Genomic DNA, 12994 nt, shown 5'->3' with positions numbered 1-12994 from the left:
GTCATAGTGTAGTTCAGGAGATTATAGCCCAAGGAAGAACGATGGCAACAAAAACACCATTAATACCTTCCAAATACACTGTTTTTGTACATACACTAAATGGGAAGGGGCATTTTGTTTACTTCAAAAATGGTACAGGAGTAGAAATATTTATGAACTTTATTGGCTAAACAGAATTTTAACAAAATACCACTCAAAGATAGCTGAATTTTAAATAAAGCCAGGGCATCTTGTTGAAAAATAAAAAAAAAGCATTAGTGTTTCAGTGGTGTTTAGTGAAGTGTGTTGTATTCCTTCCAAGATAAAGGTCCCAAAGGAAGGGTTTAAAAGGAGTTCCTGAATCTTTAACCTAAGAGGATAGAGACCTTGATATGAAAAAAGGACAAAGCTAAGATGGCAGGGGAGAGAAAAAAATGGAAAACAATCCATGTGTTGATGCCAGCCTAAAGAGGGTCACTGAGAGATCAGCCTTACCTGCATCTGTTCCTTAATTAAAAAGAGAAAGATGACAGTGTCCACTACTCATCACTATGGTAACATTTAAATATCGGGCAATTTGGGCTAACAGTCCACTCAGAAGCAAAGCCAAGTGAACGTTTAAGTAAATCCATGTCACACAATGGCTTATTCAAAATATGAGGTGACAGAGCTACAAATAAAGTTTTAAAACCAAGCCAAATGTTTATTTTCCTCAGGCCTTTTGTAAGTTAGAAAGTTTAGAGAAAACAAGTTAAGGAAAAAGCTGAATAAGATGTGCCATGTGTGAGGGGAAGGCCTTTTAAAAGAGCTTCTGAACAGATTCCCATTGTTTCTATGTACAAGTTGCATTACACTATCTGTTGCCTTTCACCATGTCTGTGATCCAAGCTACATCCACCCTAATTGTCTCTGATTTTCATTGTTCACTGTTTCATCTTTATTCTGCAGAAATATATTTCACTTACACTAATTATTGTTTGTGTATGTTTTTTTGTTAATTATAGATTTTACATCCTTTTATCTTGTTTCCTATTTCCTTGTCCAATTCATGCATCATCATTAGTGTCATCAGTGAATGTTAATCATTGAAAAATGTGACTTTTTTCTATAAATCAAGCAAAATATGTAGACTTCTCATTATTTGACTGATGTTATGCATCATTTATTGTATTATATCCCACACTTCTGTCAGCAAGTTAGGTATTTTCTTATTTCTTCTACAGGTATTTTCCAAACTAAAAAGGTAAAAAATTTAAAATATATTAACTAAAGTTATTACAAAATAAAGCAATCATATTTACATAAAGAGCAAATGCAGTTGTTTCATATTTTATACAGACTTCATATCAGAAAATGATTAATACCAAACATGACTTTTTATATGGTGCATTTGCAAAATACATCTTATTTAACAGGGTACTATCCTCTAACAGTGTAAAAGTCCTTTACAAAGACACAGGCTACTTTTTTACTTAAGTGTCATGTTTCTTAGAACAGTAGCAGTTTCATGAACCAGCAAGGTATTTTTCAAAGGAGGAAAATAATAACACTATTCACTTAGGCAATACAATATTCTATCAATACTGTGTCCTCTATATGGTCATCATTAACATTATTTTTATTGGAACACTGTAAAGCTTTCTGAGATAGCAATGTAAGTCTTTACCTCACAGAGCCTTTATCTCTATTCTCCTGGTCCTGTTTCCAACGTTCTGAAGAGTAGCAGATTTGAAACTTGTAGGCTTAACATTATATTTTACTCAGTCAAAAGGAACCTTTATTTTGGAAGTTTTATTGTATAGCTACTACAAGTAGATGCCTTAAACATCTTATTTTGATGGCATGGCTTTAAAAAGCACTTTCCTCATAAGCAATCGATTTTCATGTCATCAATTTTCCTTCACATTTATTTCTGCTTTAAAGAAATCTTCTAACTACTGATTAGATATACAACAGCACCAGATTGCATTATGACTACTTTTAAAAGTTAGTCAGTTTAAATAAAAGAACACAAAAAAATTGGGAAAATCCTTTTATTTAAGAAGTATTTTTGAAAAATTGCAAATGCATCACTCCAACTTTTGTTTAAGATATTTATCGTTTTCTAACTTTAAAGGATTATGCGCTTCTGTCACTTTCTGTCTCATTACAGGTTTCTAAAAAGGCAATTTAATCACTGGGAGTTATTCTATAAAAAATAGTAAAGACAGTCCTGATCTCGTAAAGGACTTCTGAAAGTGAGAAACAAGTGGCAAGTCTCACCCACGGTCACCTGCTTCTTTATGCAAATCCTGAAGCTAGCTGCTTCTTATATCCACTAGGGGGATCATTACACAGTAAAAATAGATTGGTCTCTTCATACGTGTTTTGTTTCTTTTTCACTTAATAGTACCAACAATTTTGTTTTAAATAACAACAAAGAAAATCGATTCTAAAGAATAAATTGTAAAATATTTTAATATAAATTTTTTAAACAGTTGTTTATTTTTAAAACTTAGTATTTTAAAATCCACATTTGGAAACTAAGCCTACAGTCCATGTCCTAGTTTCCAAAAAACAAAGACAGAAGCAGAGTCCTTGTGAAACCTACATCCACAAGTTCAAATATGTTTTAGCGCAAACTTACTTTAGTGCTAATCTCATCGAAATTTCTGTGTGATGATATATTACTGGAATAGTGCTGTTCATGTTTTTGAAAGAAACAGAGTCATTGACTGCATTTCTCTGCTCATAAGAGCTATCCCTCACTGGTGGTTCATCAACAGTTTTGGTCTCCGGGGTTACTTAAGCAAAAACACAGAACTAAAGATTCTAAATCAACTATCTTGCCCTATTCTCTTGCCAGTGCAAATACAACTTCCAAACATTCATCATAAGCCTATCTTTGCTTTTAATGTAGCCCAAGGAGCTGCTAACAAGTACCAAAACTTGAAAAAGTCATGGAGAATAATCACCACACAGGCACCTTCACTATCCAGCAGTAATCTAGAGTGAGACCTTCTCTTACTCAGTTTTGTAGAGTCAGCCTAGGTCCCACATCAAGTGTCCATTAAATGCTTCATGAACAAATGAATGACTGACCTGGAAAGAAATATCAACAATCACTGATTTCCCTATGATTCAGATATACAGAGAGATGCTGCATTTTTACATATCCCTATAACAAAGACCTAAAATACTGATCTCACTGGTGAATGTTCAGATGGTATGGATTAGAAGAACTCTGAAGGGCTGTTCCCAAATTTTAAACTAAGTGAGAGTTTCTCAACCTCCGTATTATTGACAGTTTGGGTCAGTTAAGTCTTTATTGTGGGAAACTGCACTATGCATTACAGGACATTTGGCAGCGTCCTAGTACTTTACTCTCTAGATGTCCTTAGCATCTCCTGGCTGTGACAAGCAAAATGTCTCCAGACATGGCTGGCTGGCCCCTGGGGGTTAAATCACTCCCAGTTGGGAGCATTACACTAAGCAAATCACATTCATTTCTAAACTTGAAATCACCAAGAAAAATCTGAAAAAGTCTTCATGGGACATTTTAAACATTCGTTAACATCTATCCAAGGGCAAAGCCGACAGTCACCATCTATGTTGTCAATGGAAAGAAAGATGAGGGGATACAATGGAAAGATCTCGAGTCTTAACCACATCTAATTAAACAATTACCAGAAATAAAAGTCATCCTTTACTATCATTATTCATAGCATTGGAAAGTGTTACTATCTCAGCTGTTTTAATACTTAACAAATTTGTGCATATCATTGAAAAACAAATCTGTTATCTGTCTGGTTAAGCTCAAAAACCAATGTTTATTGTATCTACATATTTTTAAAGTTGAGGGTAAAGGGGGGGATAAATGGTGACAGAAGGAAACTTGACTTGTGGTGAACACACAATATATATACAGATGATGTATCATAGGATTACACACCTGATTCCTACATAACTTTATTAACCACTATACAGATGATGTATTACAGAATTGAACACCTGATTCCTATATAACTTTATTAGCCAAAGTCACCCCAATAAATTCAATAAAAAGAATAATTTAAATGAAAATAAATAAGCAAATAAATTAATAAAATGAACACACATAAATAGATAAGCCCAAGGATGTTTACTGCAGCATTGTTTGTAATGGTATATAACCTGAAATACCCTCATTGTTAAACAATAGGATATTGATACATACATAAGATTTACTATCACGCAGACATTAAAGAGAATAAGTGAGAGCTATTCATATTGATCTGGAAATCCATTCATGATATACTGCTGGTTGAAATCGAAAGATATGCTATAAAAGGAGAAATACCAACAATTCATTTTGTCAGCTGATTTGTGATAGCTACTAATTCTTACAACCATGATGGTCCTTATATGTAAACCTCTAATCAAGTATGTGTGTGCATGCATTTCAAAGCTTTTCTTGTTAAATTGTCAAGGCTGAAAAAAATGAAAAACCAGCAACCATTAAACCTAAGAATTCTTCATGGTAATTATTCAAATATGTGATGACTCATAGGAGGCCCTCAAAAGCTTTTCTTTTTCTTTACTAATCACAGCTTCAATCATTACTCATAAATTATTTTTCTTGACCTTTAATTATTTTAGGTTAATCCACTGTAGATATTCTCCACTCTCTCTACATTCCTTCTTAATGGAGTGATTCCTACTTGGTTCAGCTTTTGTAAAGGATCTTGCCATCATCAGGAATGGTGAGAGATTTAACAGTAGTATTTTCCTTTCTTCATTTCAAGAAACGTAGTTTATCAACCATCACGACAAACAACCGAGTAGAGAAGAAGACACATTCGGGGGGGAGAGAAAAAGAAAAAGAGACTTCCAAAGCCGTGTTATCCTGAATCAACAACTAAAATGTAGGCAAATATTTCAAGATGTTGAAATCGTTTTGTTATTGGATAATAATGTCATCACTAATGACAGTCCATTAAAACTGAAAGATTTAATAATCATTAAGATCAAGGGTTTGGAAAACTGTGGCTTGGGTGTCAAATTCAGCCTGGTATTTTTTTGTAAATAAAGTTTTATTGGAACACAGCCATATTCACTTGTTTATAACTTGTCCATGGATGCTTTTATGCTATAACAGCAATGTTAAGTAGTTGAAACCATGATGGTCTAGCTCTTGAAGGCTAAAATGTCTCCTCTCTGGTCCTTTATAGAAAAGTTTGTTGGTTTCTGCTGGAGAAAATCCAAGTAAGACTTCATCATCAGGAAACAGGAAGATGGAATGTTGCTGATTTACAATCATGTTCAGGGATACAGAATACTCCCTGGCACTTCTTTCCCATTCACTGCTTTTAAAAAGCATCAACAGAAAGAGTTTCTTTCTTTTTTTTTCTTTCAATATTTGGATATTTATTCCCATTTTCCTTATAAAGGGTGAAAGGCAAAAAAAATTAGTTTGTGATTTATATCACTGTTTCTCAGCCTTATCAGACTCAAGACAAATTCTTAAATAAAGATATTTACTGTCCCTTATTATTCTGAAAGTCATAAATAATGTAAATTATTCAGATATTGATTTCAACTAAATCAATATAATTTCCTAGCTATAAAAGATATAAAAAGATATAAAAAGGGAGTAATTTATAATGTAATGATATATATTCAACTTTATAAATATTCAATATGTCTGCACTGGAATAAAAAATGACCAAGTCCAATATTTGCAACTATATGTAGAATCACTAAAAATCCAGAGGTAAAAGTGCATGTTGATATAATTCTGTTGCTATTTGATGACTCAAATATCATAAGGTAAAGTGACATTTTGAAATGGTGAACACCCTTAATAAAGTTCAGAACAAAATGAAATATAATATTTTTTTTACCATTTTTTGTTGCATTTGTGAAAAAGTAATATACATTAAACTGTTCAAAGATACTTTGTTTAGATATGTAACACAAAGTTAGGCCATTGGGCCAAACAATTATAAACAATATGAAATTTTTATTATTACGCTGTGATACACAGGTTGAAGATTACTGACAGACTTCTCCAATCTCTCAGAGACTACTTCGAAGTATAATAATGAATTATAAAGAGATTTTAAAAATGATACAATAAAGAATATGGGATGAAATGATCATTGGATACGACTTTGCAACAGATTTCTGGACAATGAGAAGGTGCGGCTGGAAGGATAACATAAAAACCAAACAGAGAAAACTGTAAGCTGGAAGAGTCATGGAGATGCTATAAATGAAAATGTAACTGGGTACCTACCCTCTTATACTTCAGGAAGGTTCAGGGCTTAGAAACTCTAGCCAACATGGAGGGCAGGAAGGAAATGTGCAACAGGAAGGAGAAAGTCAAGGAACATTTGGCAAGGACTCATGGACAAAACCAAAGGGGAAGAGCTGAGGGAGGGAGGGAGGGAGGGGGCAAGGGAAAATGGTGGGGGGTAGGCAGAGACAAATGTATTTGAAAAAATAAATTAAAATAAAATTTTAAAAAAAAGGAAACTTGACAATTAATGGGCTCAAACCCTGACTCACGTACTTTATCCCTGTGTGCATATTGCCTGGAATTCAGCGATATACCAAATTCCCATAAGGGCATTTGCTAATGAGACTAAGAATCCTCCAAAAACAAACAAACAAACAAGTAAAATTTAAACAAACACCTCTCCTCTTTGAAGGTCTGAGGAGACTTTATGCTTATGGCTGGCCATCTGACCCCTGCCTTGAGTAAAGCTTGCCTATTAACAAGCTCTGTCTGGATGTACAGACCTGAGTCTACTTCTTTTTACAACTTTATATAGGCAAATCAAGAATAAGCAAACATTGGAAGAAAGTCTACAGCATGAAAGAGACTGAATTCAAAGAAAAATATTCTAGCAGAAACAATTCAGGGAAGAAAAATTTTAAAAATAACTTTCAGATTAAAATCTTCAGAGAAACTTGAAAAGGTACTGAATTTATAAAGTGACAAGATTCTATGAATAATGAAGTATCAGAAAAAATATATATTTAAAAATTAAAAATGAATGGGCTAATTTTTTTTCTAGTTCCAAGGTAGGCTTACAGATTGAGTTGAACAAAACTACAAATGAAATGTATAAAAAAAAAGTTGTGAAGGATCAATACAAAAAGTTTAATATAAAAAAGAGAAAAAGGAAAACAAAGTGACACACATTAGAGGAGAAATACTCAATTCAAAAGACACTACTATTCTTAATAAAAGGACACATAGATAACCTAGTCTTAGTATTCAAAAATAAATTATTTTTTAAAAAAGCAGAATATCAACTAAATAAACAACTAACCTTAACGTATCTTTAGGAAGTTGTGGAAAACCGAAATGGTTATTGACTTGGAATTCTATATTCTGTCAAATTATATAAGTCAAGTGTTTGAGCAGAGTAAAATCATTTTTAGACATGTAAAGTCTCATTTTTAGACATGTAAAGTCTCAGAAATTTTAGTTGCTATGCAAAGTTTCTTTGTTCCTATGCAGATGTATCTTGATAAGCTCTGCAGTAAGTCTAAAAAACAATGTGAACAGTGTGAATAGAACAGTCAGAAGAGTTCAAAAATGGGAATTACCAGGAATTAAAGGAAAAAAAAAAAAAACTAAGCAGGAGGAAGGTACTTCCTAAAATCAGTAATTTGCCAGGGAGTTTGAATAAATTGAGGATATTACACAGGCAAATATTGCAAATAAATAAATAAATAAGACTAAAGGAAGGTAATTAGAAACTTCAACATGAAAAACAAAGGAAGTAATTGTAGTTTCCTTGTTAGATGTACAGTGAAAATTTACATAGTCATAAGAAGGTAAATACTGTTTACTGGTTTTAAAATTTTAGAATCAACACACAGATAAAATATTGGAGATTTAGTTATGTTTTCAAAATATCATTATGCTTTTAAAACAGACTACAAATGTTATTATATTTAACATTGTTAATAGAGAAGTAAAAAATTACTGAAATTGTTAAGGAGGAAGGTGGAAATGAAAGCTAAAGAGAAAGACAGGAGCGCTACTATCATCTTTAGTAAAATGGGACAGCAAGAGATATGGTCAATAACAATAGTAATTAAAACTATAGATAGATTCCTAAGTTTAAAAGATAACCAATAAAGAAGGAAAATAGAATGGTATAACCATATCAAAGAATAGAAGAAAGAAGAATAAAATAAATAGTGAGCTGAATCCTTCTGTGTCACAGCAGAGGAAGCCTCAAATGCCTTAATTTGATAAATCAAGAAACAGTGGGATATGCATAATATTTACAGCAAAGATTTTTAACATACACTTGGAATTACCCCACTGTCAGTCTGGTGAAGCCTATGGCACTACTCTCAAGATAATTTTTAAGTACATAAAACAAAATATATAGAATTGCAAGGAAATTAATTATATTGAAATACAAAAATACTAAACAAATAGCTGATAACTCATGGACAAAACCAAAGGGGAAGAGCTGAGGGAGGGAAGGTGGGAGGGGGCAAGGGAAAGAGGTGGGGGGGGAGGCAGAGACAAATGTATTTAAAAAGTAAATAAATTAAAAAAAAACAATAGATATGCCTCTTTATTAAATAACAAGATCTAAGTTGGAAGTGGAGATGAATATAAACAATATATCAAGATAGATTTTTTAACAACTTACTGTAATACAAAATATTTCGGAATTCTCTATCTGATAAAGTCACAGTACTGCTAATGCTACTGTGGACTGTGTAAAATATATGTAATCCCCTCCCCCAATTCCAAGCCCACAGCTCTCTTGAATCCTCTTGATCATCTATAGGTTAAAATTTCTTGATTTAGAATTATGGAGGAGAAATCAAAATAAAATAAATACATTTGCCCCTGGAAAATTCCATAGGGTTTGTGACTGTGGTAAGGGACAGAACTATTGCTATGTACTATTTGATTTTTTTTTAAGTCACATGTATGTATTACTTTGACAACAACATTTGAAACACTTAAAATCTGAATTGTGCATATATAAAGCAATATGCACATATGTATATATTATATTACGATTGATATGATATGGCATATGATATATGATGTGATATGTTGGGCATTATATTTCTTAAACCTGGTTTAATTATCTAAAGATGAAAAATCCTTATGTTCTTACTTACCTTGAAATCATTAACATAGACAGTTCTCAGTGCCCCAGTAAAATACAAGAAACTATCAAAGGTCATTAAACATCTTGGTAATATAAAACAATTAGATGATATTTATATGGTCAGAGATCCTTTTTAAAAATCCTAGGAAATCCCTTCATCTGTAATTGTATTTATTTAATTGTAGGCAGGAAAATTCACCTGCACATGAAAGAACACATCAGACGTGGTCAAACCTGAAAGAGCTTTAAGTATAATAGAATCTCAATGACTTAGCTATTCCTTAATCAAGGCATCTACAGTGTCAAGGAGAATAACATAACATAAAAATATTCCAATACCAATGTAGGGTTATTGTAAACAGGGATTTGGCAGATAATATGAGAACGACTTTAAATCACACAAACATGTTTTTATTAATACTAGCAATTACTGAGTTTATGCTTGTGAATATACTCAGTAGACTGAAAAGTAGACATTGAAAAATATCAAAGAGTTTTGGTCTCAGTAATAAAAAACATTAATGATGTATCTTTACACATATTGCTTAACCTTTCTGGTATGTTTCCTCACACAAAAAGGCGGGGGGATTAGTCTAGAATCACACAATTTTAAAAATTCAGAGTTTAGACTATGATTTAAATTTAAGTTAGCATTTTCTTCTTTTTATGGAATCATGTTTAATTGTTATTCTTTTACAGTTGTCCCTTATTAGCAGTGGAAACTAAATGAGCATTTGGTTGTTTGAAAGGAATAGTTCTTCAAGAACTATTAGGAGTGTAAGTACAATTTGAGGAAACTTCCTCTGGCTGTAATACTCTGTATAAGAAATCTAAAATTCCTTAACTTTCATGGTGAACAAAAATTAAATAGTGATTTCTCATCTTATAAAAAATTGTTTTTGCATTGGAACTTTTCACCATTAAATGTTGTAAGAAATCATTAAAAATGAGAGGCATTGTATTTGGTATGCTGTATGCATACTAGTTGATTTACACTTGAGGTTACACTTTACTCTACAAAATTTTTTAAGGGAATGCAGACTTAAAAACATCTCTGAACTTGGCAAGAATCATACCTTAAATGTAATTATGTGAAACCATAATTTAAAGAGTACTTCCATTTAACAATCCACTCTAAATTTATCTTAATTTTACACTAAAACAGGCAATAAGATATTGGAGAATATTAAAAATAAATACATTTCCTTCAATTGCAAATAATTATTTCATTGAATTTAAAAGACCTATTACTTTTTTATTTGAAAGTATCATTAAGGAATATGTACATCAAAAAAAGTGCACAAGCCATGGTGTCCAGCTGGATAACTAACAATTGAACATATCTGGATAATGCTGCCTCCAGCTTGAGAATTAAAACACGACCAGGACCACAAAAGACCCTCCTCTTGTAGCCCTTTCCAGTTACGGATATCCCCAGAGTAACAAGTATTCCTGCTATATAAGCAGGATAAATCAGCTTTGCCAATTTTTGTACTTTATGTAAGTGGAATCATACAGTATATTCTATTTTATGTTTGGCTCATGTGTTCAACATTATGCTTGTAAAATTATATATAGTTGTGTGCAGTTATAGATCATATGTTTTCATTACTCTATAGTTTTCCATTTTAAAAATAAACACAAATTTATTTATGTGTTCTATATTTTTTAGGCATCTGGGTAGTTTCTTGTTTTGGCCATTATGAGCAGTGATACTCTGAACATTTTAGTACATATCTTTCAGGGAACATATATATGTATATCTGTTGGATGTATACTTAGATGTGGAATTGGAGTTACAGTTATTCATTCATAAGCTCAACATTAGTAAACACTACTAATCAGTTTCTTAACTGGTTAGGCCAAATTACATTCTAACCAGCAATGTATTAAAACTACAATTTCTCCATATCCTTACCCACACTAAATATTTTCTGTTTAAAAGGCATTTTATTTTTATTTCAGTAAATGTTCATGGAGGACTTACTAAATGTTAACCACTTTAAAGTGATAGTTTTTTCTCATTATCACAAGTGATAGACATTCAGAAAGCAAAGATGCTTTTATTATCCAAAATACATTTTCAAACTATTACGTCAGAACTATGCACCTCTCTTTATCAGCTAAGCAACAAAAAGCAAAATGATTTTATTTGAAACAGAAAAGGAAGATATTCTTAGAAACTATGACATGGCTTCAAAATTAGAGCAGTCAACATCTACTATATGACCTACTAGTCAGTTAAGACTAAAGAAAGTACGTATTTCATTAAGAACAATGGAAACACAATATACCTGTAATATTTCTTTATGGCAAAGGACTCAAATGGATGATCCAAGGCCCTGATGTGACTTGGGAGATATGTTTTGTTTAGTCCTCGGTGTGATTGTGTCCCTCTTTTTTGAGAAACATTTAAAAATCAGGGCAGTTTTCATAAATATCTAGACTTCTGATTTTTCTTGGAAAAAAAACTAGGTAAAAACAAATAGAACACGTAAGAAAAATTACAGCCTCCTTTGATTGAGGCAGGTGCTGTCCGGTTTCCCAGGGTCCCCCTTTTCCCCAATTATCCCTAATATGAAACCTGGGCTCAGGGCAGAACTGAGTACCATCCAGTCAAAACTCAGGGCAGAGCTTAACTCTTACACTGGGCCAACTCACAAGCAGCATTACCTTCTTAACTCTAGGGACTACATGCTTACAAAACAGACTCTTAATCTGTGGTATCAACATTTTATAACAAGCTATCAAGGACTTAGGGAATTTTAGAAAAAAAATTATGACAACTGACAACGACTACAGATCCATATAAATATATTGCACCTTAAGGAAGGACCTGACATACAGGCCAGACAGGGCATTGGAGCCGGGGTTCTCAGTGCCTCCCCTCACAGAGAAGTTCCTCCTTCAATTTTAAGAGTTATAAAATTCTAAATTGCTCCATACTGCCATCAGAGGTATCAGTATAAGCTCAAAGAAGGGGAAGGTTCACTAAGAAGGGGAAGTTATGATTCAAGACAAACTGCCACTACCGATTAAAGCATATTTTGACCCCAAGCCTAGTAGTCCCTTCATAGACTGTTGCATGTTCTTTTGATATTTTGTCAACAAGACAAAAATGAACCACAAGATCAGAATATTTAAAGGTAATCTATATCTTAAAAATACATCAGAGTAGGAATATAAGATATTAGGCTCTTTACTAAATTTACATTATACTTTATAATGTAAAATGTAGCACAATTTTACATTATAAAGTATAACAACCCCTGGAATAGCTCAGTGAAGTAAACTATTATCTCTTTGTTTTGCTGCTATTTTGTTTATATTTCTTTCCTGAAAAATATTAAAAAAACAAAGTTTCTTAAAAGCAATTTCTGGAAGTGAAGTAGAGGTCAATAGAACATAACTCTACAGAAAAAGTGGATGAAGGACACAATGTGATGTTAACTTGAAGTAATTTTATGTTTACTTAAGGAGCTAAGAAACTGCTGTTGGGGTACTGTGAAGCCATTAGAGGCAAGTTCAGTGTGAACCAAGGTGAGAGGTCAAACATAAAGCTCACCAACAAAAGCCAAGGTTTGACTAGCAAATTTTAGCTAAGAACATTATAAGGAGGTTGTGTTTGCTGCAGTAAGTCAAATAACATATCTCAAAAGCAATATAAATTACAGTAAGATATATGTCTTTCTTCTTATTCCTTTTACCACCCTTCAAATTTAATCAAGAGCTCATGATAAATCATTTTGGCATAAATATCAGGCATATTCCAAAACAGAAACTGTTAAAATTGTATGGGCCAAACAAACTGCATATCATTTCTGACATGTAGACTATGAAGATGCTCTTTCTAAAACATCCTCACTCCACCAAGGCCCAGCGTTGAGCACTGGTCT

The sequence above is a fragment of the Pteronotus mesoamericanus genome, unplaced genomic scaffold (genome assembly GCF_021234165.1).
Source record: "Pteronotus mesoamericanus isolate MK-2021 breed Mesoamerican mustached bat unplaced genomic scaffold, CSHL_Meso_final scaffold_21, whole genome shotgun sequence".
Classification (NCBI taxonomy): domain Eukaryota; kingdom Metazoa; phylum Chordata; class Mammalia; order Chiroptera; family Mormoopidae; genus Pteronotus; species Pteronotus mesoamericanus.
This window is presented reverse-complemented; position numbering follows the sequence as displayed.